Genomic DNA, 15,051 nt, shown 5'->3' with positions numbered 1-15,051 from the left:
TGATTCTTTAATCAACCAATGTTCCAGCTGTGCAGTGTGGCAACACAAAATAACCTGCAAAACAGCAGCAGAATGCATCGGCACTAGACTGAAGCAACAGTCGAGCTACAAAGCAGATTTAAGATATTTATATAGGAGAATATAATATTATCTCTATTATCTGTACCCCAGACAGAGTCTTTGGAGCAGCTAGATACATTTCAAATAATAAAGTTCAAAAACAGAGAGAGTCACTCCAACCATACTGCTCAATAAATAGGTTTGTACCAGCTTGTATCCACTAAAGACAATCTGATCTTCTTATCCTTTTCATTTTTAGTGTGACTACTAGGGGACCTCTCGTGCACAATGTTCAAAAGTTTTCTTGAATTCTTTCTGACTTTGTTCTGTCTTTTCTGTCTTTTGTTGGTCTGTTCTTCCAACACCTGTGTCCATGTCAAAGCACCTCAAAAGCAACAGCTGGATTTACATGACATTTGCTTTGGATATTTGTAGTCCTAATAGTCTATATCACGGATGTATTAAGAGAACGGTCTATATCCATGACGTTCCACTTCCTGGATTGCTCCGGACCATTGCCGTCAGAAACACACACACACACACACACACACACACACACACACACAACCTCCCCCCCTCACCACACACACAAACACTCACCCACACACTCCTACCCCACCCAGTTTTTTTTTTAAGAACATGAATTAATCTTTTGCTCTCAGGGAAGAAACACCTGCAGAAATAGGGCACTAAAAATAGTTCCTGTAATATACTTATTCTTTCTCATATAGAATTGATCAAAGCATTATACTACTGTTTATCCAGGTTAAACAGTAAGTAATATGATAAAGACTTCTTAATGACAACCAGTATAGTATTAACAGTTCCACAATGTTGTGGTATTATGAATCCCACTACTTTACTGGGCCAGACACGACCTGTGTAGCAGATGGAACTGAAGGTTATCCATCTCATCATACAGGTCACACAAAATGTCAATAAAAATAAGTTAAAAAAAAAAAATAATGTGACAAAAAATATTTGTGAACCACACACTTTTATTCCATATGTAATAGCACAAGGATACATACAAAAATGACCTGGACCTAATAGCAGTTCAAACCTTCATGTAAGTATGAAAATAAATCACACAAAGTCACACAAAAGGCTTATTGTTGCATATATAATTGGCACTTTGAGAAGAAAACGGTAGGTACAACATGAATGACAACATTTTTTGGATGGGTCTGGTGACTGAACAGTGCACTGATTTCTGAATTAAACAAATAACTCATGGCTAGTAGACCTCTTTTCTCTATTACTTACAACTAAACAAGTGAGTGATAATAATAGACAGTGGAGTATTATGCATATTGAAATTACCACAGTGCTCATTTCAAGGGAATAAAATCATGCATGCCATAAGAAGTCTTGATTTTACTTAAATAATTCATGCTTGAATAGTGTAACAACCCCTAGATTTGGGGGTTTAAAGTGTTTTTTTTTAAAAGAATTTGTTTATTTTAACTTCTCTCTTGCTTTCAGTGAAGACAAGCCTGTAGAAATATATATATATATATCCCTCTTGTCACACAAAATGGTCAATAAAAATGCATTAAGCATAAATGAAAAATGACCTGGAAGAATCAATACCAGTTCAAACCTTCATATAAACTCTTTATCTTTATAGTCTTATATTCATTACATGCATATTGGTATAATAACAAATAACTGCACTTATTTGATTCCAATAATTACCAAGGACATAAAGTAAACAAGATCCTAAGGATGAGATTGAGATTAAGGGAAAAAGATACAAAGAACAGTGCAAGAACATAATGTTAAGGATGAACACAGAATCATTCCCTCACTCATATAAGAAGTGATGCAAACAAGTAGTCACAGTTAAGAACATTCAACACCGCAGTTTTTACTCATCATTCTGGTGACGGGAACTCAGGGTGGGATTAGCTTTAGGAAACTCTAGAGTGGTAATTCTTAACATTTGTTATACCAAATAAAATGGTACACTGTTCCAATACTAGATGTATTGTAACCCCCCCCTTCCAGTTGAGAAACACTACTCTAAACGATGTATTGCTCACTCAGGGGAGCAGTATCGGCCAGCAAAGAGAACGCTCATGGAGGAGTTATGTCGGATGAAGAAGAGGAAGGGGTGGTCTGCGATGAACATGGCGGGTGGACGCACTTATGGGCATGCAGGACACCAGTCATCATGACAGCAGCAGTGGCAGCAGCAGCCTCAGTTCCCTCCTCCTTGACCTCCACAAAAGCCTTGTGGACGACTTTTGACAGTTCCAGCCAGTTGGCAGGAGACATGCCTGTCACACAAAGAAGGGGACAGAATATTTTAAATAAATATAACATCAGGTCTTACCCCACAACATGAATACAGCAGATTGATTTGGGAGAACCTGTATTAACTTGTGGTCTCTTTTAAACTAACAGGAGACAGTTCAGGTTCCATCTGCCTGTTCTTTCAATGATTATGAATATATCTGATATGATCCAGGCACGTGTCCTACCAGAGAAGTTTGCTCCGTCAAAGGCATCCACCATGCCCATGCTGACCAGGACTTCCTCCATGTCATACGTCTCCTCCATCTTGAACCGAGGCAGCCCCACCTGGACCTCAACATTATCCATCATGTCTGGACGAGTCCACTCCATAAAGTTCTCATAGGTCAGCTGCTTCTCCAGCTGGAGGTGGACGCAGAATCAATGATTAGTTTGTCTGTGTCTGTTTTTTTCTGTGTCTGTTTTTTTATGTGTGTGTGTGTGTGTGTGTGTGTCTTACCTTCTCCAGACCTGTTGTACTGTCCTCTATCTCATTGGGTAAAAAGATGAGCATGCTGAGCTCCTTCCCTTTGTAAGGCATCTCTAGGATCTGTTCAACAGAGGGTTTCAAACATCACAGTACATATACAGTATATACTGGCGTGACAACTGTGTTATGTGTATCAACAAGATGGGATGACATGCAAAAACTTTTTAGGCAGTTAGTTTCACAGTTACTGTATGGTAAAATGGATCATAACCAAACTCTCATCCTTTCTCCTTTGAATCATTCACATTCAGTGGAAATGTCATTAAATCCTGTTTAACAAAAAGTTATAAATGATTAGTTTGATTGTTGCCTGGTCAGTTACACTTAATGAATTAATCAATGGCATCAGTACCTTGCAGTTGGCTTTAGGGTTGTCAGAGAAAGGGAACAATGATTCCTGGTTCATCATCTTCACCGGCTTGGTGTCATTCTGAAAACAACACACTGACTTTTAGAACGAAATTCAGTCTGGGCTGGGATTACCTCCTCACGGCGCTAACCTGAGAAAAATTGGCAGCAGCTAGCACTGCTAATCATTTTTCCTCGCAGAAGATGGGAGTTGCTGGTCTACAGCTGCCTCGATCAGTTACTTTGTTTATGTTATTGTATGACTTTGGTGTTTTAAAGGATTAGTTTGGATTCACCAAAGTCATTCAATAACAAAAACTAACCAAGAGATTGAGGCAGTGGTAGACGAGCAGCTCCTAATGTTCTGGTAGGTAAAATGACTTTTTTGGTCAAAGGAGTCTGGTGGCTTTGAAGAACCCCTTCAGATTCCCCTGCATAAACTTCAACATGGCTCTCTCATGGCAAGGTAAAGTGGTGAAAAAATCTAAATATATAGCGTACACTTAAACTGATATTGCTTTTTTTAAGTGGTCATTTATCTGGTGGCTAAAATGTGTGTTGCTGTTCATTGTTTGAATCGGTCTACGGTAGTACTGACGTAATTTGGACGGTACCCAAAAAAGTACCGAGTTCGGTACCCAACCCTAGCTCTGATGTTGAATTTTTTTCCTTCGAAGAAGTCAGAATTAGCGTCTATTGCGTATGTAGATGGTTTATGCTACCATATTACTGATTTAAAATCTCATATTTACTTGACTTTAGCTGACTTTTGTCAATCAGTGTTAGTCATATTTCATGCTTTCCTTTGAGCAGTGTTACCTTGTTGAGTCTAAACTGAGCATTCCCGTGTGTCACGCTGCTGAAACTGACTGTTCCAGTTGCTTTTGAAGTACATGGCATTAACCAGCACCAGCCTGGTCAGGCTGTCCACCACACCCTCGGCCAACAGATCCTTAATTTTATCTGGAAAACAATATTGACACATAAGTGAAGCAATGTCACAGAACTGAAAGCAAGTCTGAAGTGTTGAAAAATGGTTGCTGCTATGTTTCCATGTGTGTTATGTGTAGGTTAGTGTGTATAATCCACCTTGAGTCTGCTTCTGCACCCAGCTGTTGATGTTGAGCCTGGCGGCCTCTGAGCCGGCTTTGAAGTCAACGGTCTCCAGCTCTGCATTGTAGTACTTCTTGGTTTTTCCTAAGAAATCCTGGAACCATCAACAACACAGTTACTGATTCTGATCACCCAAACATATTAATCACTCTGCTTAACTTTAGTTAGTGGAACTAAAAGTCACTACAGAAAGAAGAGCATTTTCACAATCACGCTGCTGCTGTCCACTCCATCATTCATCATTCCTTCTTACAGAGCTTTAATATTCCCATGAGTGCCTCTCACGCCACACATACTCATGAAGATGCATACACACATACTGAAACACACACACACACACACCTCAACAAACTGGTAGGACTGCTCCCCGTACAGCCTGTTGGCAACACTGAGGGCATATGGAGCATCAGCCTTGTTGAGCTCACTCAGCAGTTGGGCAAAGCTAACATGGACATCATCCTGACAATCCTTTGTTTTCAGGCACTGTGGACAAAGGAGACAACTGTTACAGAGATGCACTGAGCATTGACAGACCAGTCTATTATAAACAGTATATTAGACTGGGCATCTTAAGTGATGAGACTAAGACTAAATAAGAAATGTTTTGGTTGTAGTTGTTGACTTTTGTGCTCCAATGCTATGCATTTGCATCCATTATGTTAAATGATGGTGAGTAACTAGAGTATGTAGTACGCTCACTTTTCTTATGTAATCTTTCACAATATTATCATTTCAAATGACTGGAGTTGTTCTTTTAGAAACATGGTGGATTTAGAGTAGAGTCTAGATTCTCTGACCAATCCCGAGCCCGAAACGATATTTCCTGCCACGATCCTCGGGCCAGGCCGGACCGGGCCCTTGATCAAGCATTTGTGTTTTTTAATGATTACTTTATTAGCCTAATTGGGTGAGGAGAAAGTTATGTCATACTCATGCGCAGCGTCTCCTCCAGTCGCACGCATCCCACCGGGCCTGATGTGCTTAAGTGCAACATGGAGCTTGAAGATGTAAAGAAAAAACGAAAAACAGGAGAATTAAGTTTGAGCAAGTTTGGAGGAAAGTCGGAGGTATGGAACCATTTTAAACAAGTCGTGGGCAGTGACAAGATGTTGGCTTTGTCGAGTGCATTAAGTGTGTGTGTGTGTGTGTGTGTGTGTGTGTGTGTGTGTGTGTGTGTGTGTGTGTATTATACCTCTGACATCTGTGTGGCTGTGTTTCCTCTGGCCCCCAGCATCACCATAGCCAGGGCTGAAGAGATGCTGAAAGGGGAGTAGAAGATGTTTGCCGTCTTGTCGTCATCTCCAAACTTTTTGAGCAAAGCCAGAGAGAAGGTGGTGTTGGCCTTGGACAGAGGGGTTGGAGATGCCATTGTGTCTGACACACAGGAAAGAGGACAGAGCATTAATTATTACAAACGTAAACAATGTTATTTATCTGATTAGTATCTCACTCTCTCATTGGGCCAAACTCCACTGAAATATTTGTTAATTTACAATTACATGGAAAGTCTCTGAATGTAAATATCTGATATATTGAGACCATTTCTAAACCAGTAAGACTCAGTCTTTAGTTCAGCAAATATTAAATAGACCAAGCAGAGTTAATTCAGTATAGATTTTATAACAATTGGTTCACCTACTCAAACCTTTACCCACCAAAATATATTAGTAACAACAAAAGTAAAGTAGTGGTTAATAATTTAACATAATGTTGAAATTAGCTGCATTGTTGGAGGTGTTTATTTACCAGCAGATTGTAAATATATTTACAAAACACCACACGTGTGAAACCAACCGCGGTGAAGATAGTTTAATGTTTGACATTCGTCGGTTTTCGCGGATGTTACCTTCAATAGTACGTGTGAAAGTGTCTTTTTTAATGGTAGAAAACACAGGTGAAATGGTTTGAATCGCTCTTGAATAGAAAAAATAAAGTATGTTACATTAAGTAGCTATATATAACATTATACTGTACCTACATTACATACACCAATTACTATTCATAACACCAGACAATGAGGATAAATGTGCTTCTAGTCTGGATCAAGTTACCGTTACTGCTGTTACACCATCTAATATGCAATCTCATCCTCTACTTACCGACTTCTCTGGTGGTCCTCGAGTAATAAGGAGTATTTCCTTTTCACAAGAAGACTTCAGTCTGAAGCTTTATATTAGTTTCAAGCTGACTCCTGACCACTGACTGTACATAACAGTACATGCTCCTGACACGCCCTGAAAACCAGTCAAATCCCATCCTGTTAAAATGCGTAGCGCCCCCTCCGTGGTGGTTAGGGATAACGTTTAGGCAGTTGTCGAAAATGTTTCTTATGTGACATATAGCCTAGCTCCCGTTACATTTGAACTGGTCAGACAGGACACTTGCATGAACATATAATCCCCTTCAAAAATGTTATTAAAGATACTATCAGACCTTCATTCTTGAATAGTGTATCAGCCCCAGATTTGAAGGTTACACCAGTTTTGTTTTCTTTTAAGAACATGAATTACTCTTTTGCTCTCAGGGAAGAGACACCTGCAGAGATAGGGCACTAAAAATATGTCAATAAAAATAAGTAAAAAAAAGAAAAAAGAAAGTGACAATATTTGTGAACCACACACTTTTATTCCATATGTAATAGCATATGGATACATATAAAAATGACCTGACCTAATAGCAGTTCAAACCTTCATAATAGCTCTTGTTCTATAGTCTATATTCATTATGCATAGTGGTACAATTACAAATCACTGCACTAGTGGGATTCATGATAACGTGAAGCTTGTACGCTGCACGGTTGTCCAATGGATAGCACTGTGGCCTCACAGCAAGAAGGTACCGGGTTCGAACCCTGGTCGTCCTGGGCCTTTCTGTGTGGAGTTTGCGTGTTCTCCCCGTGTCTGCATGGGTTTCCCCCACCACCAAAAACACGTTCCCCCTCTCTACCAAGCTAATGTGTGGTGAGTGTCTTGTCCCGAAGCACTTTGACTGTCTATGATAAAGTGCTATACAAATATAAGGAATTATTAGTATTACAATTTTGATAATCACCAAGGACCTATCTGACGATTTGATCCCATCATATTCTCTGTGGTTAACTGAATAAATAAAATGCTGATATTGCTGGTTCTGTAGATAAAGTGCAGAGAATCTGTAATCATCATATATTAATATGGTACAGTTGACGTCTGGCAGTTGAAAAAAAAAGACATCATAGAAATTGCGATAGGCAAATTCTTTCAAATGGTCTAAGGTTTAAAATAAGTCTAAACTAGACTTTAATGTTATAGATTAACTAGGGGGTGCAGCAAAGACAGCCGTACAAAGTAAACAAGATCCTAAGGATGAGATTAAGATCAGGGGCCAAAGATAAACAGTGCAGGTCCACGGTAGTACTGACGTAATTTGGTCGGTACCCAAAAAAGTACCGAGTTCAGTACCCAACCCTAGCTCTGATGTTGAATTTTGTCCTTCACCCTTTTTCACTACTTTCAATGAAGAAGTCAGAATTAGTGTCTATGGTGTAAATGGTTTATGCTACCATATTACTGATTTAAAAACTCATATTTACTGACTTTACCAGACTTTTATCAATCAGTGTTAGTATATTTCATGCTTTCCTTGAGCAGTGTTACCTTGTTGAGTCTGAACTGAACATCCTGTGTGGCACGTTGCTGAAACTGACTGTTCCAGTTGCTTTTGAAGTACATGGCATTAACCAGCACCAGCCTGGTCAGGCTGTCCACCACACCCTCGGCCAACAGATCCTTAATTTTATCCAAGAAATCCTGGAACCATCAACAACACAGTTACTAATTCTGATCACCCAAACATATTAATAGCTTTGCTTAACTTTTAGTTAGTGGAACTAAAAGTCTGTTATGGTTGTGTTTGTTCTGTTTCCTGTTTTATTTTGAAGTCTCTGTTTTCTCCCTTGTTTTGTCAAGTTTTACTTCCTGTCTTTAGTTTTCCCGCCCTTGTGATTGTCTTATGTGTTTCACCTGTTGTCTCACCTGTGCCTTGTTTGCTCGTTACCTCCTGTATTTAGTCTCTGTGTGGCCGTTGTCTGTTGTCAGGTCATTCTTTACTGTGTATGGGTTTCTGTGTTAGTGTGGCGGCTGCCCCGTTTTGTCTCAGTGTTCCTGGTATTTTGTTTTTCCTGTTTTGGGGATTCAGCCTGTTCCAGTTTGTGGATTCTGCCTGTTTCTGCTTTGTACTCTGCATGTTGTACTCAGGACACCTTTTGTTTGGTATGGACTGTGATTCATTTGTTAAATCCTCTGGCAACCCTACACTACCTGTCAGTCTCTGCATTTGGGTCCAACTCATTCTCTGAAGCCGTGACAAAGTCACTACAGCAAGAAGAGCATTTTCACAATCACACTGCTGCTGTCCACTTCTCATTCATCATTCCTTCTTACAGAGTTTAAATATTCCCATGAGTGCCTCTCACACCACACATACTCATGAAGATGCATACACACATACTGAAACACACACACACCTCAACAAACTGGTAGGACTGCTCCCCGTACAGCCTGTTGGCAACACTGAGGGCATACGGAGCATCAGCCTTGTTGAGCTTGCTCAGCAGTTGGGCAAAGCTAACATGGACATCATCCTGACAATCCTTGGTTTTCAGGCACTGTGGACAAAGGAGACAACTGTTACAGAGATGCACTGAGCATTGACAGACCAGTCTATTATAAACAGTATATTAGACTGGGCATCTTAAATGATGAGACTATAGACTAAATAAGCCATGTTTTCCTTTAAGTTGTTGAATTTGTGTGTTTCATGCTATGCATTTGCATACATTATGTTAAATGATGGTGAGTAACTAGAGTACGCAGTACGCTCACTTTTCTTGTGTAATCTTTCACAATATTATCATTTCAAATTACTGGAGTTGTTCTCTTAGAAACATGGTGGATTTAGAGTGAGGTCCTGGTCTGGTCTGGGTGTGGCTTTGCTTTAGCAATTCTTTAGAACCAATTTCTTTAAACCGCTAAGCACCGGACAGAGCCACGGTGCCTCTGCAAAATCGTCGTCGATAGAGATTAACATTATGGTAACCTCAGAAGACACAGTTTGTGTTGGTGCTTTAATGGAGTGATTTTATGCAATTTACAAAATCACTCTGAACCAGCATGCAATGTTAATCTGTTACTTTTATGACGTGTGTGTGTGTGTGTGTGTGTGTGTATTATACCTCTGACATCTGTGTGGCTGTGTTTCCTCTGGCCCCCAGCATCACCATAGCCAGGGCTGAAGAGATGCTGAAAGGAGAGTAGAAGATGTTTGCCGTCTTGTCGTCATCTCCAAGGTGGTGTTGGCCTTGGACAGAGGGGTTGGAGATGCCATTATGTCTGACACACTGGAAAGAGGACAGAGCATTAATTATTACAAACTTAAAATAATGTTTTTATCTCTTTATCTGACTAGTCTCTCACTCTCTCATTGGGCCAAACCTCGACTGAAATATTGGTTAATTTACAAATACATAGAAAGTCTCTGAATATGAATACCTGATATATTGAGACCATTTCTGAAGCGGTAAGACTCAAGCAGAGTTAATTCACGTACCCAAACATTAACCCACCTAACTATTTATTAGTAATAACAAAGAAAAAATAGTGGTTAATAATTTAACATAATGTTGAAATTAGCTGAATAGTTGGTGGTGTTTATGCAAATTTACCAGAAGATTGTAAATATATTTATAAAACATCACACATTCAAGAAAGTATTAAACTTCCTGATTTTTCAATGGGATATGGTAGAAACAACATGTGAAATAGTTATCGCTCTTGGATAGCACGAATAAAGTAGGCTACTTATGTTACATTAAGTAGCTAAATGTTTTCTGGGATCAATATTCTCTCTTCATGAGAGACGGTATTCATCCAAACAAGCTAGGCTCGCAAATGCTAGCCACTAACATCGAGCATGTTGTGCAGGCCTCACCACACAACTGACTATTTACACAACACACACGCACACACACACACACACCCACCCCTTGGAAACCCTCTCTCCCTCTCTGGCATCAGCTTAGGACACTGTTCGCAGCACTAACCTTCCCTGCTGTCCTTAATGGCTTTCAGCCTGTAGCTCTCTCATCTATGACACTATTGCTCGTACTAGGTCCTCCACCTACCCCTTGGATATTGTTCCTTCACACCTTTTAAAGGATGTATTGGACACGGTAGGTCCCATAATTTCACTTATTATAAATAGCAGTTTTGCCTATGGAACTGTCCCATCCATTTTTAAACATGCAATAGTCCATTCTCTTATTAAAAAACCGAACCTGAACAAATCAGATTTAAATAATTTCCGTCCCATTTCTAAGCTTCCCTTCCTGTCTAAAGTATTGGAGAAAATTGTACATGCTCAGCTAGTGTCTCATTTAGATAATACCAACATCATGGAAAAATTCCAATCTGGGTTCAGGGCTCGTCACAGTACAGAATCGGCCCTTCTCAAAGTCTCAAACGACCTGCTACTGGCTTTAGACTGTGGTAAATGTCCCATCCTAATTCTATTAGACCTCAGTGCAGCATTTGATACAGTGGATCACAATATATTATTAAACCGTCTTACGGACCAGGTTGGCATCCAGGGCAGTGCCCTCAAGTGGTTTGCCTCCTATTTAACCGATAGGACTTTCTCTGTTAATATCTGCAGCCTCTCCTCCTCCACAGCCTCTATTTCTTGTGGAGTACCCCAAGATTCCATTTTAGGGCCTATTTTATTTGCTCTGTATATGCTCCCTTTGGGCTATATATTCCGCCAAAACAATGACTCCTTCCACTGCTATGCGGATGACACACAAATCTATCTGCCGTTAAATCCGGGGGATTCCAACTCGGTTATATCCAATCTCAACTGCCTCCAGGATGTGAAATGCTGGATGGCCAAAAACTACCTACAACTGAATGACTCCAAAACAGAGGTGATTATTCTTGGTCCCCCTAACACCACAGCAAGCATAGCTAGCCACCTGGGTCTGCTATCTCTTAACCTGCACGCCCATGCCAGAAATCTTGGTGTCATCTTTGATTCATCACTTCGTTTTGAGAAGCAGATCAATTCAGTGGTGAAAAGTTGCTTTTTTTTCAACTCAGGAATATTGCTAAACTGAACTGACTGTCACCATTGCACTAATCTCCTCCATACTTGATTATTGCAACTCACTGTACCTGGGTGTTGGCCAGTCCTCTTTGCCTTGCATGCAACTGGTGCAACATGCTGCAGCGAGACTTCTGACTGGCACAAGGAAAAGAGAAAGCATCACACCGATTCTAGCATCCCTGCATTGGCTACCTATTAAATACAGGATTGATTTTAAGATTCTTTTATTTGTTTTTAAAGCCATTAATGGTCAGGCTCCCCAGTATGTTTCAGAACTCCTCAGCCCCTAGAGGAGTTATATATACTTTCCTGATGGTCCTCGAGAAAGGTGTATACTGTAGACTTCTGTTTGAAGCTTCAGTTTTATTTACAAGCTGACTCCTGACACGCCCTGAAAAACGACTGAAGTTGGCTTCCGATTCGCAGCTTCTGATTTGGCGGTTAAGGGGAAATGTAAGGGAAACTTAAAGCTGAAGTTAGCTTCCGATTCACAGCGTCCGATTCAGCAGAGAAACATAATTTACATTACTGAGTGACTGATCCTCCATTTTTTGAACCTCTGAACTGTATTGAAAGCGTGTAAGTCATTAAGGTAAATTATTAATTATGTCTAAAACACACTTTTAGATTTGTGAAAGCTTTATTGTCTTGAGAACGCAATATGGGAGATTTCACACATTAGACCAGGTCCAGATCCAAAACCACTACACCTAGACATCAAATCCGTACTAATTATCCCAGAGAGGCTAAAGATTCTTAAAAACACAGTTTCAGAGTTGTGAAAATGCAATAAGGAGGATGTCCCTTCTTCTTTTTCATATGTAGACCACATTAGACTAGGTCCAGATCCAAAACCACTATCTAGACTTGTCAAATCTGGGCTAAATTATCCCAGAGAGGCTTATTAAAATACAGTTTCAGATTTAGGGGAAATTTCCCCCTTAATTGCATTATTTAATGTCCCCTTAACCGCCGAATCGAAAGCTGCCACATGCAACTTAAAAATCTAACTCCTACTGATCGACGCTTAACGTGGAAAAGCTTAACGTGGTTAAATGTACCTAAACAACGATCAATGATCACCAAATTTCTCATGGCCATATCTTGTCATGAACACTTTTTAGTTATCTCACATTAACGTTTATAAACGTTAATATGAGATAACTATAATCGTTGGATGAAGAAATATATTTCTTCATTGGCGCCCATGGCGAGGAAAACGCTTAACGTGATTTAATGTGTCAGATAATTAACGTCCATAATAATTGGACTTTGGGTTGGATTTTTTGACAGTTTTTAGTGGTTATGAGGAGCAATATGAGAGAGAAATTTGGTAATCACTGATCGTTGTTTAGGTAGCCTACATTAAACCACATTAAGCTTTTTCACGTTAGGATTTATAAAGCCCATGAGAACCGTGGAGAGTCAACCCACAGGCGCTCCGCTGCCCTGCTAAAAATGTGAAGCAGATCGAAACGCTTAATGTCAGATAACGTCCATAATAATTGGATTTTGGGTTCAATTTTTGACAGTTTTCAGTGGTTATGTGGAGCAATATGAGAGAGAAATTTGGTGATCATTGATAATTGTTTAGGTAAATTAAACCACGTTAAGCTTTTTCCTCGCCATATAGGTGCCATGTGAAGAAGAAATAGGCCTAAACGTTAAAGGTCTAATATGTAATATATTTACTGTAATAAATCCAAAAATGACCCCAATGCGTCATCAGATATTAAGGAAACATGTTAAGTTGAAATACTATCTTTTCTGACAACAATGCTAACGCCAGTATTTTCTCCTTTTGAAATTTCAGTTCCGTGACGGAATTTCTGTTTGTATTTTGGCCTGTGTGTTGTTATCAACGGCCCAGTTTGACAGACAGGCCGGGTTGTCAGATATACCTGTAAAAACTTAAACTCAGTGCACTACAACTGTAACGTTAGTACAGCCATGAAAGCAGCAAACAAACAAACAGGATTAACGGAGATAGATTCTACCCGACCTAAAAAGACGGCATGTTTGTAACAGTTGTGTGACCAGAGAAACCATACTGGAGATGTATTTGAAAGATGGAGACATCTTAGAGCCCAAAAGGAGACCGAGTTGGCTAATTTCTTCCTGAACAGGTACAAGGGATGGGCATTTTATGTCATTTCAACATTTGTGTACTCACATTGAATTATATAGCTAGAGTACCTGAGTTGGTTACTTGCAAAAACAATTGACACACAGCCAGTAAAGTGATTCTGACTGGTCCTGGCTAACGCCACCATATTAACCCTGCTAACTGCTAGCTAACGTTACTGGAGGACCAAACAAGCGGGCCACGGCTGTTTACAACGTGTAGCCTGTTCAGCGGCCATAGCCGTCAACGGTGAGTTATTTTAAGCCAAGAGAGGGGGGCTGTAAAGTGGAAAGATATGACTGAGTTTGCAGTGTGTTTAGTGATTGTTGCCGTAATTCTAAGCCAAAAAAGTGTGTTCATTCTAGTGGAGAGGACGGCAAGGTAGTGTTATTTGTAGCGGTCCTCACCGTAGTTCTAAGCCTAGGAAGTGTGTCTGTCCGTCGGGTGGAGAAGACAGCGATGATGTTGTGTTTTTAGTGGTTCCTACCGTAATTCTAAGCCGAAAAGTGTGCCTGTCAGCTGGTACAGGTACAGTACAGAGCTCCGCGTGAGCACAGGCTTTAATGACAATATAGCCAGCATCTAACGTTAGCTACTCCGCTGTGAAGTAACGTCTGGCTATGTGAGATAAGCGTCTAGCAACATTGTTGAGGATGCTGCGGCCTCGGCCTGGCAACCTCCGTGAACTTAGAGTCTGGGGAGGAGGGGGTGGGGGAGACGACTCTCTCCAGTATTTTGAATTTGTACTGCAGTAACTATTTTAAACACTAGCTGTCAGTATTACATATTGCACCTTTAATGTGAGATAACTATAATCGTTGGATTTTGGTTTAGTTTTTTTGACAGGCTTAGCTAAGTGTTCATGACAAGATATGGCCATGAGAATTTTGGTGATCACTGATCATTGTTTAGGTACATTAAACCACGTTAAGCTTTTTCATGTTAAGCGCTGACGTCCCACTTCAGCGTCGTCCCTGAAAACCAGTCAAACCCCATCCCGTTAAAATGAGTAGCGCTCTCTCTGTGATTAGGGAGTTGTCGACAGGTGTTCAGTCTTCGACGAAGGGGAAACCAGAATAGCACTCAGCACCGGGAGCTAAATTAGCTAGTTTTCTCGTTTTTGAGCTGGAATACGTTAGCCAAAGTGTTTGTTCCTCTTATCTAAGCTTGACTATGACGTACTTATTTTTTGTAATATTGTCATGTTTTGTTAATAAGCATTTCCGTTACATTTACATTCGTCAGACAAGACACTTTTGTACGTACATTTAATCCCCTTAAAAATGTAATTTTAATACTATTATATCTTCATGCTTGAATCATGTAGCAGCCTGATTTGAAGGTTCAAACCATGTTTCTTTAAAGAACATGAATTACTCTTTTGCTCACAGAGAAGAAATACAGCACCTGCAGAAATTGGACACTAAAATAGTTCCTGTAATATAGCCTCCTTGTTCTTCCTCATATAGAATTGATCAAA

At 40.0% G+C, this 15,051-nt stretch overlaps 1 pseudogene across 1 annotated transcript; it reads right to left on the bottom strand.

The window, feature by feature from the left end:
* Window positions 1-1,694: 1,694 nt before the first annotated feature.
* Window positions 1,695-6,518, bottom strand: LOC144537041 (leukocyte elastase inhibitor-like; annotated as a pseudogene). Its single transcript, XR_013503804.1, has 9 exons — window positions 6,409-6,518; window positions 5,502-5,683; window positions 4,652-4,792; window positions 4,286-4,403; window positions 4,016-4,159; window positions 3,201-3,278; window positions 2,819-2,908; window positions 2,547-2,721; window positions 1,695-2,342 (listed from the first exon to the last, which is right to left on the bottom strand). The product of XR_013503804.1 is annotated as a leukocyte elastase inhibitor-like (transcript).
* Between the last annotated feature and the right edge of the window lie 8,533 nt (window positions 6,519-15,051).

This window comes from Sander vitreus, chromosome 22 (genome assembly GCF_031162955.1).
Source record: "Sander vitreus isolate 19-12246 chromosome 22, sanVit1, whole genome shotgun sequence".
Lineage (NCBI taxonomy): Eukaryota > Metazoa > Chordata > Actinopteri > Perciformes > Percidae > Sander > Sander vitreus.
The sequence above is the reverse complement of the archived record's forward strand: the minus strand, read 5'-3'. Positions and strand labels throughout refer to the sequence as shown.